Source organism: Sinohyriopsis cumingii, unplaced genomic scaffold (assembly GCF_028554795.1).
Source record: "Sinohyriopsis cumingii isolate HCF-2022 unplaced genomic scaffold, ASM2855479v2 utg000198l, whole genome shotgun sequence".
In the NCBI taxonomy this organism is placed as follows: Eukaryota; Metazoa; Mollusca; class Bivalvia; order Unionida; family Unionidae; genus Sinohyriopsis; species Sinohyriopsis cumingii.
Genome location: NW_028315875.1, coordinates 115,166 through 137,060, shown reverse-complemented (window position 1 = coordinate 137,060; position 21,895 = coordinate 115,166). Strand labels below are relative to the sequence as shown.

Here is a 21,895-nt window from a genome sequence, read left to right as displayed (position 1 = left end):
GAAATGTCGTTGTTCAAGAATTTCGTATGAGCACACGTATATTTAAAAGGAAAAAAGAATTTGTCTTTTTTAATCCAAATAATTCGAAATAGCTTCAAATTGACACAACAAAAGAACACCTTGACATCAAATGTTATGAGCTCAGATTGTGAGATCTCTCTCTAAGCATCACTATTAAAACTAAGTCTTGCGCAAGTTTGGAAATGCCTAGTTGCGAAATAGAGGATCACGTGATCATGTTTGCATGTAAAAAAATCACGTAGACCTTGATAAAAACCGATCATTTTACTCCGAGAAAAAGTTGTTTACTTCACTAAATCTATTTACATGCCTGTGGTCACGTATTCAATACAGTCTCAATCTCAACCTTATTATTCACTAATAAAAATAAATTGCTAATGTGGCTGTTACTAATGTTTAATTAAGGTCGGTAACAAGATCAGCCTTATATGTTTACTAGCATGAACAGTCAGGGTCAAACTATTTTCTGGAAATGTATCGAGTTCCTAATAAACAGAACTATGTTATTTTGACATATAATGAAATTAAAAAATAAAATAGTTTAAAACTTACGAACAATTAAATCAGATATAAATTAAATCAAATATACATAACATATGCCTACCTTACATACGTTTTGAAGTATGTGTTTTAGGGGGAATTTCAGGCAGTTTGTTACATTTTTATATCTCCTTTCTATAGTAATACATACATGTGTAGATTTGTCACCATGACATTTTGCTCATACGTCATGGCTGATATTTTACTCATCAATAAGGGAGCTAAATGGTTGTTTTCGTTGTTGTTGTTGGGCTTAACGATATTTTCCTGCACAAGATAGGCTAAACATGGTGGCCAGTATCACTGGTGGAGGAAGAGCCCGGAAAACACCCGGAAAGAACCACCGACCCACGAGAAGCTACTGGCAAGCTTTCTGATGTATCCATATTCGCCGGACCCAAGATTCGAACCTCCTCAGACAGAGGCGTACTCGAATTTAGTCGGTCACCGTGGATGAAACCCTACATCGACTTCAATACGACACAACGAGCCAGCGCCACCACGGTGTTCGACAAAGACTTCTTCAAACTCATGAACAATAGCGTGTTCGGAGAAACCACTGAAACCTTTAGGCATCGAAAGAAAATCGAAATCGTCCATAACCTACGACGACGAGATCAGCACGTGGCCAACGATGTCTTTGTAAGCACGAAAATATTCGATGAAAATCTAGTTGTGATCGAATCCAGAAAAACCAATCTCAAGCTGGACAAACACGTTGGTGCAGCAGTTCTCGATCTTTCCAAGCTGCTAATGCTCGAGTAACATTAAGACGTCATCAAACACAAATACGGAGACAAAGTAACGCTGCTCATGACCGATACACACTCGCTCGTGTAAAAAATTCACACCGACGACGTCTACGCGGCCATGTATCAACACCGAGAACTGTTCGATCTCAGCGATTATCCACAGGATCACACTTTCCACTGCGACGATAATAAAAGGTGCTAGGAGAGTTTAAAGATGAAACTCATGGCGTACCCATTTCTGAATTCATCCGACTTCGATCCAAAATATATTGCATCAAAAACTCGACGATGGAACCATCATGAAAAAGCTAAAGATACAAAAAAAACGTCATCGTCCATATCGCTACCAACCATCATTACACGGCCTTCTTACATGCGAAATTTGCGATCACAGCAGCACAAAATATCGACAACGCTCATTAACAAAAAAGAACTATGCCCATTTGATAACAAACGAACACCGATGCAACCACTAGTCGTCCAGACCCAGCGCTGAAATGACTACGCACAGGCCCAGAACCCCTTTCAGTGGTCCAGAAACACACATTTTCTACGTTGGAGTGACCACCCCTGGCCTGAAACCCCCATCTCTGCATCCAAAACACCCATTTTTTCTCTGCGTTAGCCATCTTTATGAATTAAAAAAGTGGTCCAGAACCCATATTTTATATACTATTACTATGTACATCGGGTTTGAAGAACAAAAATGCTATAGACTATGAAAAGTAACATGACGTTGTCGCATGGTCAGTATATGAACTAGGGTTTGATAAAACTACATGTAATGGGATACTAGTGCTTGTTTATTTTATGCTTTTAATAAGACTCGGATTCATTGCAATATTCTACGTTAAACCTAAATCAAAATGGTTTGTTCTTCTGATAAGATACGGACCACGGTGATGCACCTATGGCTAGTCCCCTTTATTCCGAACCTGTTAATAAAAAAAATCGATAATAATTCATTTCAACGCTGGATCTGAAACTAAATCACGGCCGAGCCATATACTATGTTCTATTTTCTCCTTTAGTTGTATACGCTCATATGGGGAATGTCAGACTGTTCCACTAAAGAAGGATTTTTAGATACAATATACAACTTATAAATTATTGTGACTCTATGAATTCGAAATTAAAAATACAAACAATATTTAAGGTAGTGTCTTTATTTCTTTCTTATTATTTTGTGGGAGCACCGTTTAAAGGGTAGAAACGATCTGCGGTACAAATAGATCGTCAGTACTGGACAATACTGCTTTGCGAACAAGAAAGCACGTCTTATGAAATCGATAAATATGTGTTTTCACGATACCCACTTTAAAACTAAAACGGAAGATATGTAACTTTCGGATAAGGAGGACAAAATACATCAACAAAACTTAACTTAATTTTGAATTGATCAAAGGCTGATATTGTGTGCTAATGTGCGTGGGTGTGCGCGCGTGTGCTAGTTTGTTGCCACGAACTTAAGTAAAATTATTGCAAAAGCTTTAATTTGAAACCAAGAGCAATCCTGCTGTCCTTCTGGGCAATAGCAGAAAGTAGCTTTGGTTTGGAGCCCTCGTCTGTGATAATTGATTCCAAGCATTTGAAGCTCGTGACTGTTTCCAGCTTCTGTCAACTGATCTTTATCTCTGCACTGATGCGATTGGTATTGTTTGTGATCAGTTTGGTCTTTTCGGCACTAATCTCCAAACAGTAGGATGTGGAGGATGCGTCGAAGCGCTCAAGCAAGTCAGCCAGTTCTTGTATATCTCCTGCCAAACCATCAGTATCAACTGAGGAATGTTTTTTCTTCCTCCATTGCTGACAATAATGGTCTTCCAAGGCATCTTGAAGGATCCTTTCATGGAAATTTTAAGAGTGTTGGTTATAGTAGACAATCATCTCTCGTATCCAATCTCATTTGGTTCCATTGATAAGGACAGAATTTGTGAATTTGTTAAAGAGGTGTTATATGACCCGCACTAGGTTTGAGCTAATGTTGTACTTCCTGCTAGTTGCCCATAAGGCTGTGTGCCATAACCTGTCAAAAGCCTTATTGAAGTCTATGAAGACGTGGTATAGATTATGATCATGCTGAAGATATTTCTCGCAAAAGAGTCTGAGATTTAAGATTTATTTTGTGGCGCTCATTCTAGCCCGAGAGCCTGTCTGCTCTTCAGCAATAATTTTCTCTGCTTGAGGCTTTAGTCTGTTGAGAATTATCTTCAGCATTACTTTGCTTGGGTGTCTGATTAGACTGAATGTTCTGTAATTTTGGCATTGATGTTTGTTATCTTTCGTGGGGAGCACGATCAACAAAGATTTAGTCCATGTGGTGGGTCATTCTCCTGGCTGCCATTCGTGTTGCAGATTGTTGTTAGGCTGATTATCTTTTCCCTTCCTGTATGTTGTCAATTCCATCGACTTTCATTTTTTTCTCAGTGACCTAACTGCAATATCTACTTCCTGGCGAAAAATTGGTTTGTCATGGATTTCTTCTGACTTATGGCAGTTTAGTACTGCTGGATCTCCTTGAATCTTGCCATTATACAGTTTGGATAATATTCTGTCCATCGCCTAACGATTTCTTAATCTTCCGTAAGGCATTTCCCTGATATGTCTTGGATGGTAATAGGCTTCATAGTTGTGAGATCTTTCACAATTTGATATGCTCTCTTTCTATTGTTTCTGCTCAGACTCTTCGATTTCGCAGCATTGTCTGTCTATCCAGGACTACTTTGCCTTTCTTATTCTTTTCCTGATCATACTGTTTATCTCTCTGTATTTGCTAGCTCCTTCATTATCATTTTTTTCCTTTTCCTTTATATTTGTGTTACATAGTTCAAGGACATATGTTATGACCCATATGACCCAAGGCTTATTTGTCCAATGATATTTACCAATGAGATCCATGTATATGCCAGTCACAGCTGTGTTAAATGAGGTGGTTAGGGACAATAGTTCAATGTTTTTGGATGCCAAGATGTGAATTTACATCTTCTTGCTTGGAAGGTTTCGCGACTTTAGGATCTTTACGTTCTTCAAGGTCAAATCTGAATCTTGGTTGGTTATGCTTTCTTCTCGTTTTCAGGTGCAAGCGAAACATTGTCTTTAATTAATCATGATCACCTCCAATATATGTTCCTGTGAACCTTTGTGTTCTGGATATGTTCAATTCTGTACCAAATCGTCTTTTCTCCCAGACGAAGTCAATATGTGTGTGATGTTTCCCATCTGGATTGTACCGGGTATATCTTCTAGATGGTTTGTGAAGGCCGAATGTATTTGCTAACACAAGGCCGTTGAAAGTGGTAAATTCCAAGACCCCGTGTCCTTTTTCATTTGCTTATGCATTGTAAAAGAGTCCGCGAGTGTTTTGCCAGTTTGTTTGAGTCAACTCTCACCTTTGCATTCCATTCTCCTTTACAAACAGAATGTTCTTCTTGGGTGAGTTGTCTATGACTTATTGCAGTTGATCGTAGACATTTTCCAGTTCTTATTCATCGTAGTCAGATGTTAATGAGTAGTCCTGAATTACTCAGATGTTGACCTTAGAGCTTACGCCCTTCATCTGTTGATATTTCGCCAAAATGTTTTCAGCACCAAAGAATGTTCAAGTTGTAACTCTCCAACTCATGTGTGAGTTGTTTTCAACTTTCCCATAGCCTTCAGCATTATAACGTTCCATGTACCGATGACGATGTTGTCTCTCCCAAAGATCTAGGAAGTGGGTGCACCAGTAATATACTTGTCACCTCCGTCCTGGTGTGCAGCGGAAGGAAGGGACATTGTTGACACGGGCTGAGACCGATCTGGTATGAAAAGATTGCTATTGTCTTCATCTTCATCGAAGCCAATTAAAGTGCATGTAACATGTGAAAAGATACGATGACTACCATGATGCACGTGTGTGTACGTGGTTTCTAACGGGATGTGACCAAATATGAATGTTACAGCATATGAAAAAGCTCTAATTTATTGATTTTTTTGTGTACATGTACAGTAATTAACGCATTATGAAGGTAACCCAAATGTAAGTTGTCAACATACTGCTGTATTTCAAACTACTTTTGTCTTCGTTTAATCAATTTCCAATGTTCTTTTTCTCTCCGTGCAAACCCTACTCACTGACGACAGCTCACCACTTAAAAATGTTATTTTTATGCAAACCCTATCCAACCCCCTAGAAACACACGTAACCCTGCACTCGCTTATGTCTACAATATTATCTCGGGCTTGAGAGTGTCGAGATAAGTGGGTAGTAATATATATATATATATATATATATATATATATATATATATATATATATATATATATATATATATATATATATATATATAACCTTACTAAGGACTGATATAATGTCTATCTAAATTTACCGTTGGAACGTTGACTACATTGTCTTGTTGTGTAATGCAATATATGACCATTTCGTCATGGACAGGACCAGTAGTATTTTCGGGCTGCTTGTTCCTTTGGGCTTGTGGGATTTGTTTGAGAGTGTCACACACAGGTACGTATATGACCAATACCCGCAGATATGATGTCAAATTTTCGTATATGCCATTTCTTTCTGTTATTTCTCAGAATTGCATTGGTAATTTGTTCCATTTTTTCAGAAATTGGATAGACAATGATTACGAAACTATATCGTGGGGGGGGGGTCATGTCATTATTATTGTAATCATATCCAACTTTCCTTTTACGCATTTGACCAGGAGTTGTGTATATGACTGAGTATGTCCAATTGTTAATTACAACGTCAAAAATCATAAGCTTAATCTGTTAAACTTGCTGAGTCAATAATTTCAAAGACAAGAGAGCAAAATGGTATTTTGCACAGCGATTGCAATGCGTACCAAATTCGCCTTGAGCATATCAACCGATATTAGGCGGACACGACTTTTACTGCAGTCGTATAAGATGCTTATGGTTTATTTAGTCAAATTCAGTGTTTAAGTTATAATTTATTATACGTTTCAATGAGGCGAGCTATATTGATAAAAGTAATGTCATATCACCACAAATCATATATATCAGTATCGATATGATATTATATTTTAATATATTTCAAAGAAAAACTTATGGTACATATCATAGTATAATCTATGTCGTACATGGGCATGTTGCCCAAGTAGTCATATCATGGTATAATCTATGTCATACATAGACATCATGCCAAGGTAGTCATATCATGGTATAATCTATGTCATACATAGACATCATGCCAAGGTAGTCATATCATGGTATAATCTATGTCATACATAGACATCATGCCTAGGTAGTCATATCATGGTATAATCTATGTCATACATAGACATCATGCCAAGGTAGTCATATCATGGTATAATCTATGTCATACATAGACATCATGCCAAGGTAGTCATATCATAGTATAATCTACGTTGTACAAAGACATCTTGCCGCGGTAGTCATATCATAGCATAATCTACATCATACATAGACATGTTCCCGTGGTAGTCATATCATAATTCAATCTATGTCGTACATGGACATCTTGCCGAAGTAGTTTTATCATAGTATAATCTGTCATACATAGAAATCTTGCCGAAGTAATCATATCACAGCATAATCTACGTCGTACATATACATCATCCCGAGGTAGTCATATCATTGTATCATCTCTCTCGTACATAGACATCATACCCAGCTAGTCAAATCATAGTATATTCTATGTCGTACACAGACATCTTGCCTAGGTAGTCATGTCAGAGCATCATCTATCTCGTACATAGACATCTTGCCCAGTTAGTCATATCATGACATAATCTACGTCGTATATCTATATCATTTCGAGGTAGTTATATCATAGTATTATCTATGTTGTACATTGACATCTTCCCCAGGTAGTCATATCATATTATCATCTATGTCGTATATAGACATCATGCCCAGGTAGTCATATCATAGCATAATCTGTCAGACATAGACATTTTACCGAGGTAGTCATATCATAGTATAATCTATGTCGTACATAGACATAGTGCAGATGTAGCCATATCAAAGTATAATCTTTGTCGTACTTAGACATCTTGCCGGGGTAGTCAAATCATAGTATAATATATGTCGTACACAGGGCCGGCGCCAGACCCGGCCAGACTATCAGGCGCCCTAGGCAAGGTTAGATTCTGGCCCCCCCCCCCCATCAATTTCAAAATTTATAAACAATACATTTTTTTAAAAAAATGCCCCCCCTTGAAATCAGCACCTTAAGCGGCTGCCTAGTTTGCATATATGGTAGCGCCGGCCCTGGTCGTACATAGACATCATACCGATGTAGTCATGTCATAATATAATCTATATTGTGCATAGACATCTTGCCGAGGTAGTCATATCAGCCGACAACTTGTATTCGCTCGGCAAAAAAAAAGTTATTATGTTTTTTATCCTTGACTTGATATTAATCCGAGTTTCCTCTGAACATACATGTCCAAATAACAAAAATGAGGTGGCAAGGGTCAAACGAAACTCGAAATAATTGGATATATCACTCATCATTCGATGTTCTTATTCTTGATTTTAATTTAGTATAATTCGGTATTTAGTTAATAATTCTCTATGCATTTCAATGCGACGAGTCATCGCAAAAGTAATGTCATTATCAGCGGAAAGAATATGCTTACTGTAACTTTACCGAATGACGCATGTCAATCGACCAATAAAAAGACGGCTAACATAGCTCCTCGGAAGCGATGAGAACCACGGGAAACACCTCTAACGTAAACAATGCCACGAATAATAATTACTTACGAACAAATACGCATGAGCATCACTTGAAGTGGACCGTAACTACACTTGACACATCTATCTATAAATATCTTGACAAAGTCACGCTTGACTATTAAGCAACGGGTGTCGCGTGGTCAAAAATATAGGTAAGAAGGTATTGAAGGAGAGATAGAAGAGTAATGAAAGGAAAGGCAGAAGTAAGTAGAAGAGTGTCAGTGTACATTGTTGACCCTTCATACTCAGACAAATCCGGCGATGAGATAATGGACTTAAACCTGCACAGCCCTGAGAATCATTAGGTCTTACTTGTAATTGACTAGCTCGTTAGAATGTGATTTTCGAAAGCTCCTGCTTGTCAGACACCAAGTCAGGTGCTTCTGCAAATATTGATGTTAGACTATTTCAAGTCCGTAGTGTGCGTGGAAAGAAACTGAACTTTAAACAGTTTGTTGATGCTGACTTTAATTGGAACTTCTTCCTGTGGTTTGCCCCAATTTTATATATGCTAGCATCAATTATTAGTCCGCGGGTATGTCCACTAGATTATTTACTATCTTATACATCATGGTCAGCTGGGCCTTGGTTCGTCCGGATTCAAATTTATTCGAACTGGAGATCTTTTCAACATTGCACTGACGCTACTAGCATTACGGTATCTGTTTGTGGTGAATCTGGCAGCTATCTTCTGAACCATCTCTATCCTATTTGTCAGGTCTTTATTATGTGAGCTCCACATGGTTGGGCAATTCTCAAGGACAGGTCATGCAAGCGAGAAATATGCTGCACTTTTTACTTCCCCCGTTTTTGGATTTGGGGATTGCGGTGCAGGAAACTAAGGTTACTGTTCCTTTTTTTATAACTATATTGTCTATGTACCATTTTCAAGAGATGTCTCTAAAGAATTCCGCCCCAGTATATAGTGTTGCCTGCTCAGTAGTCAGCTTGTGCCACTTAAGAGTATATTCGGACAAGATTGGTTGGTTTTTCCTGTAAGGGATGCTGCATTCTGGGTGGAACGACATACTCCAAGTTCTATCCCAGACGGCCAGTCGGTTCAGATCTTCTTGTAGGATCTTACAGTCCTTGGGACAATTAATTATAGTTTTTTTTTTTTATTGGTGGACCTGTATGCCAGCGTATGCAAGACACGCTGCAACGGGTAAACTATGCGTAAAAATGGCCCATTAAAATCGGTAATGTACTGAAATGGTACATGGATGAAAGGAGTGTAATGTTTATTGTTGTTTAAGTTATGATGTGAGCGTCCATGTTGCATAAGTTTACAGAAAAATGGATATGACAATTGAGCGCATCAGCTTTATTTTGGAACCAAGAGCAGTGTTGATGTCTTGCCATGTTGGTCTCAACCTTGTTATTGCTGCTGTTATCTGGGAAATCCTGCAAAGTAGTTCTGGTTTTGAGCCATCGTCTGTTTTAATTGATCCCAAGTACTTGAAACTTGAGATTGGTTCCAGCTTCTGTCCACTGATCTTTATTTATGCACTGATGCCATTGGTGTTGTTTGTCATCAGTTTGTTTGTTTTTCGGCGCTAATCTCCATACTGTATGCTGTGGATGTTATGTCGAGGCGCTCAACCTAGTCGGCCAATTCTTGTTCATCTGCTTCTAAACCATCAACATCAATTGCGGAGCGAAGGTTGGTGATTGTTTTTACTCCGGCGCTGAGAGTGAATCATAGTCAACTATAAATATTACGTTTGTTCTCAGATCAAAGGCCTATGAAAATAAAAACTTGATAAGTCATTTTTAAAGAATTTTTTGTGTGCTATGTTACCGGTTATCTCCAGAAAATAATTATAGGTTAAGACTGTCAGAACATTGTCTTTATAAAATATGACTGTCTTCTTATTTGAAATTACCGCTCCGGTAGCCCCGTGGTTAGAGCGTCCGCCGTGGATGCGTGAGGTCGTGATTTCGATCCGTGGCCGAATCATACCAAAGACTTATAGAAATGGTACTTACAGCTGCCTCGCTTGGCGCTCAGCATTAAGAAGTTAGTGTTAGGACTGGTCGGTCTGGTGTCAGGATAATGTGACTGGGTGGGACATCGTGCTACATGTCTGCGGCATGATGACCCAGTGCTAGACATCACTAGAAACTGCCACACTGCAGACATCATAGCGATATGACTGAAAAATTGTCAAAGCTACGTTACAAATCTAAATCACACACTTATTTAAAATGGATTTATTAATTTGATACTAAGCTCGAGTTCATTCTTCGATGTACTGAACTGCAACATGTTAGCGACTTCATATAAGATTGGCTCTAAAGTTAGAACAGGAGTCAAAATTAAGATATACTAGCTTAATTAACTTGAAAAAAGACAAATGGCAATTTTAGTATCTTCTGGTGCTAATCAACATTATCTGTTTTGATTTACAGAAGAAAAAAATAAGAGAATGTATTCATTGAAATATGTATTATTGTAGTTTTTGACATGTTTATCGCCGACTGATTAATAAGAGATTGTTCAACCTGACGATAAAATCCAAGGGTAACCAAATATGGGAAGCGTTCTTCTGTGACTCCACCTATGGGGAAAATAGTTGGCTAAGATCGCACACGATGTAGATCAGAAACATCGGATAATGCTATGTTGTGGAATTTGTGAAGCTCTGACATCGCAGTTTTCTTCCTTTATACATTTTTTGTGAAACTACATACAAAATAAAAAAAACAACCAGCAAAGTAAATACTATTTAACCATTGCTTGATTCTACTTCATGTACGTAGACAAATAATAAAACCATAAAATTGCAATCCTATCAATGTACTGTTGTAACGAAGCTAGAAAGTGAGTGGTTACATTTAAAAAAATCCATCGTTCTAAAACTAGTTGCATTCACATGTTGACTGTGTCGAATCGGTTGTAAAGAACGGTTTAATACACTTTAATTCATTCATATGTCGACCTAGATCAACAAGTAGATCTTCGCTTTTTTCTGATATTACCGGTACGTTATTGCTTCAGTATTGCCTATGAATAGTTACGAAAATGTTTTATCGACAACAAAGACATTAGGACTAACAAACAGTACGATCTGAGCACGTGCGCATTTGTTCTCATATGCATGGTACAGGGGTTGTTTCAAGCACGTTTAGAAATATTTCGAAATGTCATTTTATAGTGAACTTTAAGTTTTTATTTTAAATCCTGTTAACAGGGAGGACAAGAGGGGGGAGGCAACCGGGGATATATATTAATGTGATAAAAGAAAAAGTGTGCTTGAACAAGAACTAGGAGAGGCTTGGGTGTTTCTTACCCTAGGGCCCGTGTTGGCTCTCTACGGCCCTGCCGGATAATGGGTAGTTTATTAAGCTTCTTTACTGACTTTCCATTCCAATGCTGTAATATAACTACTCTTATCAGTTAAAATGTATTACAATGTATAGCTTCTACTGGGTTAAACATATAGCCAAAATTATGCCGATGAATAAGCCCCACACATATAAATATATTTACTGGTTGTTTAGGGGCTGATATCTCATATTAAAACTGCAAAAATCTGCTTCTTCTCTTGTCTGCACGTATCGGTGTATGCTTGATACACTTACCGGTATTTCTCGCGACTGTTGAGCTACCGTCGGCAAAGGGTTCTTTTGACGAAATGTTGATACTATTTCCGGATCAAATGCTATATCTCGAGACTCGTAAAACCGCGTGTAACAGTACAACCCTCTATTTTGTGGTCAGTTTGAATTTTACGCTAGATATGGATGTTATCAAATACAATTAAGTGTCTAAACTGTATGCAGGTGTGTTCCGGAAAGATATGCATGCGGATAAAATAAAAAATTAAATAAACAGATGACATCAGACCTACATATCGTCCATCAGTAGCAGCAAAGATTTTGGGGGCTGATTTATCGGACTAGGCCAAAATATGCTGCATATTATTATGATAATTTTTTATACACGTACAAAATGTGTTTATAATTAATATGAATTTATGGTCATAAACTAAATAATAGAAAAGAACAAAAATCTACATGTTTTTGCAAAATTCAACAAATAATTCATTTCCCTAGGAATACGAAGTTAAAAGTTAAAAAGAACTTACAGTATTACGAACTGAATCCCATATAGACCACAAAGTTATATCACCAGTCCTCATGAATATAGTTCTAATTAAAATCCATTGGTATTTGAAATGATATCAAGCACTGCCTGTGTATGCGTGCCTGTAGTCTAAGTGTACTAATGTGCCAGTATCCTGAAGTGTGTTTTACTAGCAGTCTTCCAAATAATAGTAGTAAATGGGGCCACCCTAGGGACAATGGGACTTAGCATTAAAAACACCCCTGGGCCACTCTAGGGACAATGGAAATTTAACATAGCGTTTGGGCTTGTCTAGGGACAAGGGGAATTGAACATGGGAATAGAGTTTGGGTTTGTCTAGGGACAAGGGGAATTGAATATGGGATTTTTTTTTTTTTAAAGTTTTTTTAAATTTAAATTTAAATTTAAATTTAAAAAAGGGTAGGCAATGGAAAGGCTATCTCTTTTCGAGAAATATGGCTGGCCCTGAAAAGGGCCTTTGGGTTTATGTTAATGTATCCATTAACATAAAGGGTACCGCATTGGTCTTCTTCTTGTCCTTAGGCTACGTTTCACTGTAGGACCGTAAATCAGGACTCTTTTCAGGCATCCTTGTCTTTCTACGTAGATCCTACGTATCCACAGACTGGTGTTTGTCCTGTGGACAACGGTCCACTTGGATCGGACATACATGGGTATGTCCGTCCGGAACATCATGGAAGACACAAGCGTAGAAGATTGCACATCGGTCCACATCTTGAAGCGACGAGAACAGGTGAATCAATGCACTGAACTGCGCTTATTTATAGGTAGAGGTAGGATTGAAACGGATTGAGTTCATTCTCCAATCCAAACACGCGTTACAAAATTCAGTCAGCCCGCATCCAATCCGAAGAGATTAGTCTGTGACGTCAGTTGGTCTATATAGATTCGCTAGCGCTTGTGTGCAGTCAATCTATGCGACAGTGATTCAACATGACGGAAATTCAGAAAACGATCCATTGGGGTGCACCAGCAGGGGAGACCGCCCAAGGGAACCCGGACTTACTTTCAGAAGAGGTACATTGGGATTTTGTGGATTTTCTTACCTCGCAAGAATTTGTTCCGGAACCTTCGTCATTACCGCAAGTGGAGAATTTTAGCCAGAGACAGAAAGAAGAATTGGAGAAATTTATGCAACGACAAAAGGAAGCGGAACAAGCTTTTCTCCTACAGCAACAGCAACAGCAACAAGAAGAGGTAAGAAAAAAACAACAGCAACAACAGCAAGAAGAAGTAGCAGCAAAGAAACAAGAGGGTGAAAATCAAACGGCTACGGTACTGTTGGACATTTTAGCGGAGTTAAGAAGTCTGAAACAAATGTATCAGACTTCTTTATCACGACCGAAGAGAATACGACCTTCCCGAGCTAAACACGCCAACCCTGTGACTAAGCCTGTCGTACCACCCTTAGTGATTTCAACCCAATCATCAGAAGTAGGCCTTGGCCGTGGCAAAGGCTTAAGGCAGTTAAAGTTGATTGGTTAAACTCACTCCTACACCATAAAGAAAAAAGGCCCTTTTCATGGCCACCCACATTTCTCGAAAAGAAATACAATTTCAATTTGCCAATAACTCAAAAAAAAAAAAAAAAAAAAAAAAAAAACCCACCCATTTTACCCTTATAGTACGTGTCTGTGTATGAGTGGGTGAGTGTAGCTTCTTATTTTAAAATCAAAACTCAAAGACACTTACCTTATATCATTCATGTATTCTTTTATCCATTTTTTACAATCCAATTCACAATTCACCACAGAACACTTTAAAAAGTTCGTACACTTCTTCTTTCTCATTATTTAGTCTCTCTGTTTTTTGAAAATCTTCACCGTTTTTTCCTCATTTTCTTCCCTTCTTCTTTTCTTCTCCTGTTTCTTTGCCTCTTTTAAATAGAATTGTCTTCTTTCTTCCTCTTCTTCCTCTGAAGAATCCCTCTCTTCTTTCGAAGAATCCCTCTCTTCTTTCGAAGAATCCCTCTCTTCTTCCGAAGAATCCCTCTCTTCTTCTGAAGAATCCTTCTTTTCTTCTGGCTTCTCTTGTTTCTGTTTTGGGCAATCTAGAGACCAATGTCCTTTTTCTTTACAATAATAACAGGTATCTTGACTTTTGTCTTTTTTAGCCCCTGTTTTTTTCTCTTTTTTGACGGTCTGGACACTCTGAAGACCAATGCCCTTTCTTCTGACAGATATAGCAAGTATCCTGACTTTTATCTCGAAAGGAAGGAGAGTAGTCCGTAGGCTGGTCTGAAGAGAATTTTCTAACGACCCCTCGCAAAGCTCTGACGAAACGTTCCATCTGGGTAGTCTCTTCCATCGTTGTGCTCGGTTTGAGAGTGAAATGAATAGTGAAAGGACAAGACACACACCCTTTTATATACGCTGGTTTGTCATGACTATAAATTAGTCTATGGTGTTTAAACTTGAGTCATTTGACGTTTTGCACTCAAGATGAAACGATCCCATTCATTCGAGAAGAAAGAAGAAGAAGAAGAAAGGAAGAGGCAGAAACGTGATCTATCGCCTCGTACCAGGGCTGAAATCTTGGCACAAATTCATGCCAGTGATTTTGAAGAGGACATGAGTGAACCAGAATCCGAACCCTCTAAACCAAGTTCACCACCATTAGTCAACCCCGAAAAGTACTATTCCATTCGAGAGACGGAAAAGCGCTCCTCTAGAAAATTTAGAACCACGGCTTACACCTGCACGGTGAAGTTTAAAGATTTCAAGGCCGACGTACCCTTGGAGAAAGCAGAAGGGTTTATCACCGAGATGTGGGATTCTTTGCTCACCTCACTCAAGCGACAATGTCAACCCAAAGAAGACGATCGCTTGACACTATCCATAGATCACGACGGTTTGAAATCCCCTGTTTGGATCGAGTTTAGCAGACCCGCAGAACTAACCCCTTCCAAAGTCATGGACAAGATTCAACACCTACAACAATCTAATGACCAGTTTGACATCACCGATGGTAAAGCCACACTGAAAATGGCTCACGTCTCTCTTCCTCAAGGGACAGGACGCAAAAAGATGTTATTGGTGGACGACCTTCGCAACACCAAACAAGTCTCGTCCGAATTAACAACCCTCAAGACCAGATGTGCTTAGCCCGTGCCATCGTGGTGGGACGAACCTATGCCAACAAGAACGACACGGTAGAATGGAAAAGAACCTGGGAGAACATTCGAAAATCGAACCGAACCAAACAACGAAACGAAGCAGAACTTCTGTTGCAACAAGCTGGCCTGTCCAAAGACACACCCTGTGGCATTCCTGAGATGCAAAAATTGCAAGATGCCCTAGCTCCACGCTACACCTTGAAAGTGCACCCTCAAGAAATGCGCGGACCTCTGTTGTTTCGAGGCCAAGACTTTAAGGACGGAAAATACATTCATGTTTATCATCACGATGACCATTTCGATACCATTACCAGTATCACCGGATTCCTGGGATACAGATATTACTGTGAGAAATGTGACTATGGTTATAATAATCGAGAACAACACAAGCATTGTGGATGGAAATGCCCAGGATGTTTGGCCTCTCCACCCTGTCTGAGCGAAGAACCAGTGCCTTGTTCGACTTGTCTGCGCACGTTTGTCAGCCCTACCTGTTACCAACAACATTTGAAAACACAAGGTTCACAGAAGAAATGTGCTTGTCAACTCCTGAGATTGTGCCCTACGTGTAGACAAGGCATACGTACCAACAGTACCAAGGCACACGTATGTCGAGGAAAGAAAAAATGTCACATTTGTCACCACATCGTGGACTTGGAACACCAATGCTACGTGCAAAAATACCAACCCCCACCAGAGAAAGAGGACGGTCACAAGAAGAAAGGCAATTTCATCTTTTTCGATTTCGAATGCATGCAAGAGACCGGCATTCACATTCCTAATTTCTGCGTGGCTCATCGAGCGTGCGAGAAGTGCATTCAAGAACCTATCTTCAGTCATTGCCCTCATTGCAGCAAGATTCCTGGAGGGCGTGAAAAAATCTTTCGAGGACCGAATACGTTAGCCGATTTTGCCCAATGGGTCTTAGACCCCATCGACAAGACGTGGAGCCAAGAGGACATCGAACGTTACGGAGATTGTCATCGTCATGCCACAGTGATGGCTCACAATTTCTCCGGATACGATGGACAGTTTCTTCTCAGATACTATACGGAACAAGGCACCGAGCGTCCTAAAGTGACTTTGAACGGAGCCAAAATCCATTTCATGCGAGTGGGACAAGTGCAGTTTAAAGATTCGATGAGTTACTTGGCCATGCCTTTGAGTCGAATGCCTAAAACGTTTGGAATGACAGAAATGGCTAAAGGGTACTTTCCTCACTTTTTCAATACGGAGGTTAATCAACATGCCGTTCTACCCCATTTACCTGAGGCTCACTATTACGACCCCGACAACATGCGTACCGAACAACGAGAAGCTTTCTACGCTTGGTACCAAGCTCACGCCTCGGACCCTTTCGACTTTCAGGAAGAAATGCTAAAGTATTGTCGTTCCGACGTGGACATTTTACGGCGTTGCTGTGGAAAATTTCGAGAACTGTTCATGGAACACGGAGGGGTCGATCCTTTGAAAGAAGCTTGCACCATTGCCAAAGCGTGTTCCTTAGTGTATCGGCAACGATTCATGCCTGAAAACACCGTAGCTGTCATCAGTCCTCAAACGACCCACTTTGTCAAACGTCAATACTCGGTCAAAGCCCTACGTTGGTTACATTACTTGTGCGACAAGGAAGACAAGTGGATTCAGCATGCCCGCAACGGAGGGGGCGAAAAGACCATCGGAACGTATTCGGTCGATGGCTGGGACTTAGAAAACCCCAAGATCGTGTATGACTTTAACGGCTGCTTATTTCACGGATGTCCCGTCTGTTACCCTGACCGTAGCACTAAAAATCAGTTTTTACAACGAACCATGGAAGACTTGTACCAGGACACTTGTCAGCGGCGCCTAAAGTTAGAACAGCAAGGATACCAAGTGGTGGAAATGTGGGAACACGAATACGATCACCGTATGAAAACCGATCCCGAGTTTAAACGCCTCGTGGAAAGTTACCAGTTCATGGACCCGTTGAACCCGAGGGATAGTTTGTACGGAGGAAGGACCAATGCCACCTGTTTGCTGTACCAAGCCGACGAAGAGAAAGGAGAAGAAATCAAATACTTGGATGTGTGTTCGCTGTATCCCTACGTGTGCAAATATTGTCGCTTTCCTGTAGGGCACCCGCGATTGCTGACGGAACACATCGACCTGAAAAACATTCGACAATACGAAGGCTTGATCAAGTGTAAAGTTTTGCCTCCCACGAACCTATACCATCCCGTCTTACCTCACCATTGTCAAGGCAAACTGATGTTTCCCTTGTGCCGTACTTGTGCCGAAACGTGCAACCAGGACCAACCTTGCCATCACAGCCAGGAAGAACGTGCCTTGACGGGAACCTGGGTCAGCGTGGAATTGTTCAAAGCTCTGGACATGGGATACCAACTGTTAGAAGTGTACGAAATTTGCCACTTTCCCAAGACACAACAGTACCATAAGGGTGACCCTACTCAGAAAGGCATTTTCGCCGACTACGTGGATGCCTTTTTGAAATTGAAACAAGAAGCCAGCGGCTATCCTTCCTGGTGTCACACTCCCGAAGACCAAATACAATTCAAAGAGAAATACTACGAACAAGAAGGCATCTCTTTAGACTACATCGAAAAAAACGAAGGCAGGCGATCGTTTGCCAAAGTGATGTTAAATTGCTTGTGGGCTAAAATGGCACAACGACCGTGTTTACCCAAGACGGAATATTTGACAGAACCTTCCCGCTACTTCCAGATGATTCACGACAAAACCAAATACATGAAACACGTGGACGTCGTTCGCGAGGGTTTGATCTTGGTCAATTACGAAGAAGATCTGGACTTTGTACAAGACGACCCTTTTGGAAATGTCATCATTGCGGCTTACGTGACAGCTCATGCTCGCTTAAAATTGTACGAAGCTTTAGAACTGTTAGGGGATCGCGTCCTGTACTTTGACACGGACAGTTGCATTTACATCCATCACCCGATTCAACAGCACCCTGACATCGAAGGAGACCGTTTAGGAGCCTGGACAGACGAGCATCCCGACGACAAGATTCTAAGTTTCGTCAGTGGCGGCCCCAAAAATTACGGCTACGAATACCGGGACAAACAAGGAGAAGAGCACACGACGTGCAAAGTGAAAGGACTGACTCTGAATCATCGTACCAGTCGAGTGGTCAACTTTGGGGTATTGAAAGAAGCCTTGCAATCGGGAGAGGATGGAAACTTTAAAGTGACCACCTATCAACCGAACAAGATTGTACGTTTACCCACTCACCACATCGTCAGTCGACCCTTGGAAAAAGTCTATCAAATTGTATACCAGAAGCGAGTGCGACTTCCCAATCACTTTACGTTGCCGTACGGTCAGGTCGGTATTGGTCTGTATATAAAAAGGAACCCTAGGCAAGATCGATAGTTCATTGTTCATTGAAGTAACTTACCATGTCGTTGACGAAGAAGAAACCAGATTGGTTAGGAGTCAAATGTTGGACATCACCGAGACCAGGGTTTTGAGGCTTGGACACAAGAGGTGGCCCAGTATGCACGAGAGTTATTCAAGAAAAAAGTTACTTTTCAACCCGTGTTAGTGACGGTGCCAGAAGAACCCGTCACCCAGGACAGGACTGTCGTGGACAGCCCTGAAAGACCCTTTCGGGAGGACACTTGTGTGACCTTACCCCCTACTATAGAACTGGTTACAACTTTACCCAAAACATGTGGTTGTTGTACAGACACTTGTTTTTATTCCACGTTCATGGTTATCATGTGCCTTTTATTCTTGTACTTAAGCCTTTGGCTTTTATGTATTTTTGTCTTTCGTATTCATGTTTGAAAAAAACATTCAATAAACGTGTTCTGAAAAAGTATATAAACTCTTGTCTTGTTTGTTTTTCGTGTCACAAGTGACATTTCTCACACAATGGCTACCTCTGCTGTCTCTGCTCCCTCTTCCTCTACTGTCAAAGTCATCGACGAACACTTAGATCGTGCCAGTTGGGAGGCTTTGTATCTTCGCCATCCCTTTAACATGCTCATTGCTGGACCTAGCGGTTCAGGCAAAACCGAATTCGTCAAACGTTTGATCGAACATTAACATCATTTGATCGATCGGCCACCTCAACGGATCGTGTGGTGTTACAAAGAGTGGCAATCGGCGTACAACCTCTTGCGAGAAAGTCAAGGCGATTCCATCGTGTTTGTGGAAGGCATTCCTAAAGAAGACGACGGCATCGTCTCTGACTCCCGTCAAACCCATTTGGTCATTTTCGACGACATGTTAGGAGAAGACGAAGAAGAAATTAAACTGTGGTTCACGCGCAAAGGGCATCACCGTAATGCCAGTGTCGTTTACATCACCCAAAATTTGTTTCAACAAAGTAAAGCCCATCGCACCATCAGTCTCAATGCGCATTATGTGGTCTTGTTTAAAAGCCCTCGAGATAAATCGCAAGTGCAAGTCTTAGCCAAACAGTTAGGAACGCCTTGGCTGACTCAGGCGTACGATGATGCCACTCAAACGCCATACGCCTATTTACTCGTCGATTTGAAACCTACGACTCCCGAGGATTTTCGATTTCGTACCCACTTGTTTCACCACTGGTGCCAAGACGGAGGGCCTGTCCTGTACACGTCTCCGTCCTCGACTTCATTTCACTCCCCATAAAAAAATCTATAAGAAACCTCAGACACTTTTCGTCTGTCTCACACAGTGTGAACATGACGTCCCTTCAGTCGCATCTTCCCGTCAAATTGATTCGTGCCTTGTATGGCATCAGTCGAGAAAAAGATCCACAAACACGAGCTCGTGTCTTAGAAGCTAGTCTCAAAGAAGTCTTACGATGGTTCACGGTGACGGCACGTCAATTACTCCAAGGAATCATTCAGATTCCTCATCAAACCAAACGCTTTTTTGATCGAAACAAAGTCGCTTTGGTCCAACTGGCCGATCCCCGCATCGACACTCAAACCAAAAAACAAATCATTTTGAAACCTGGAGGGAGCGGTACTCTAGGAGGGGTCATCATTCGCTCACTCTTAAGATGGGATCCTAATGCCCCCAAAGTTATACCCAAGACAAAAGTCCAACGAAGCCCCAAGAAGAAAAAGACCAGGTCCCCAAGGAGAACTTCTCCAGTGGCAGGACCCTCCTCTGACCAGACACCACCACCCCGGAAAAAGAAAAGAAGCCCCCAGAAAAAGAAACAGAGAAAAAGTCCCCAGAAAAAGAAAAGTCCACAGAAGAAAACTAGTCGCAAGAGAGGCACTTCGGCCAGGACGCAACCTTACACTCGCAAACCACAATCTGCCACGGCAGTGACTGCGTCTCCGGCATCCTCACGTTTATCCACTTCTCCGTTGATGACACCAGGAACTGAAGAGTACTTGGAGACGTTGATCACACCAAGAACTTCTCCGTTAATGACCCCCAAAAGAACTTCCCCAGTGGCAGGACCTTCCAATTTAGTGGCAGTGGCTGCTGCTCACAAAGTACCTTCTCCCAAAATCAAAGTTCAAGAAAGATCGGGCATGTTACAAGGTTTACTGGATTTGTCCAAGCAAGAACTGGCTCGATTTAGTCCGTTACGTACCCCTGCACGACGTGTCATGCCTGTCCTCAAACTAATACGACGTCAAGACAATCAGTGGCGACGCGTTCCAGTATAAAAAAGGCCTGTGACCAAGTCGGGTATCAGTGTTTTTTGGTGCTCCTGAAGACTCAAAGATGTCACCCTCCAGAAAACCCCAAGGAAAGAAAAGGAAAGGACTGCCACCACGTTTAGCCAAACATGGAGACATGTTATCTGTCCTGTCCAAAGCTTCTCCACCCCTACGAAAAAAACTCATTCAAACGGCCTCCAAAGAGGTCATCGATACCGTGTGCGAATGTTGTTTGAACGTTTTGAAAGGCACGATCCCTTTGTCCAAACACCAGAAACAATGCTTAGGCAAACATCGTCACGTTCTTCGCCAAATGGTTCAAAAGAAAATTCCCATTCGTCAAAAAAAGAAGATGTTAGTGCAACGTGGAAGTATTTTACCTCTCTTGTTAGGCCCCATACTGAAAGGAGTCTTGGGAACCATGTTGGGAGGACTGGTGGGAGCAAGATAAAAAGGCCTCGGAAGTTCCAAGATCTCAGAATCGACCCCTGACAACCCCATGGAAGGACGAAAACTAGCTTTAGTGCCTTACAAACGATGGATGGAATACCATCGGTGGCAAGAACAACACACCCCGCATTTACCTCCCAATCCCCATTTGAGCGAGATGTCCCAGTTACAACACGAATTGCAGTCCTTGATGGATCGCCAAGATTTGTCCGAAACAGAAAAATCGCAAAAGTACGGTCAACTCTTGCAACGACTGCAACTCTTTCACCAGAAAGCTTTGGACGAAACAGCTCTACCCACTCTGAAAGATTTTAAGACCTTGATGAAAAGTCCAGCACCATCACCAGTACCAGTACCAGTACCACCAGTACCAGTGACCAAGACAGAAAAAGGAAAAGAAGAAGAAGAAGAAGGGTTTCAAACTCCACCAGAAAAAGTACGCAAGTTAACAACACCACCTACCTCCAGAATTGGATGGATTAAAAAGATGATGGCCACTCTTCTTCATCACAAGAGTAAAAGAAAGTGAAGACAGAAG

General features: G+C 40.9%; 1 long non-coding RNA gene across 1 annotated transcript in view; it reads left to right on the top strand.

Moving 5' to 3' along the window:
* The first annotated feature begins 5,648 nt into the window (after positions 1–5,648).
* Positions 5,649–21,895, top strand: part of LOC149774547 (uncharacterized) — a 28,884-nt gene continuing 12,637 nt past the window's right edge. The window contains exon 1 of the long non-coding RNA XR_016416786.1: positions 5,649–5,814. This is a non-coding gene — a long non-coding RNA (uncharacterized LOC149774547). The remainder of the gene's footprint in view (positions 5,815–21,895) is intronic.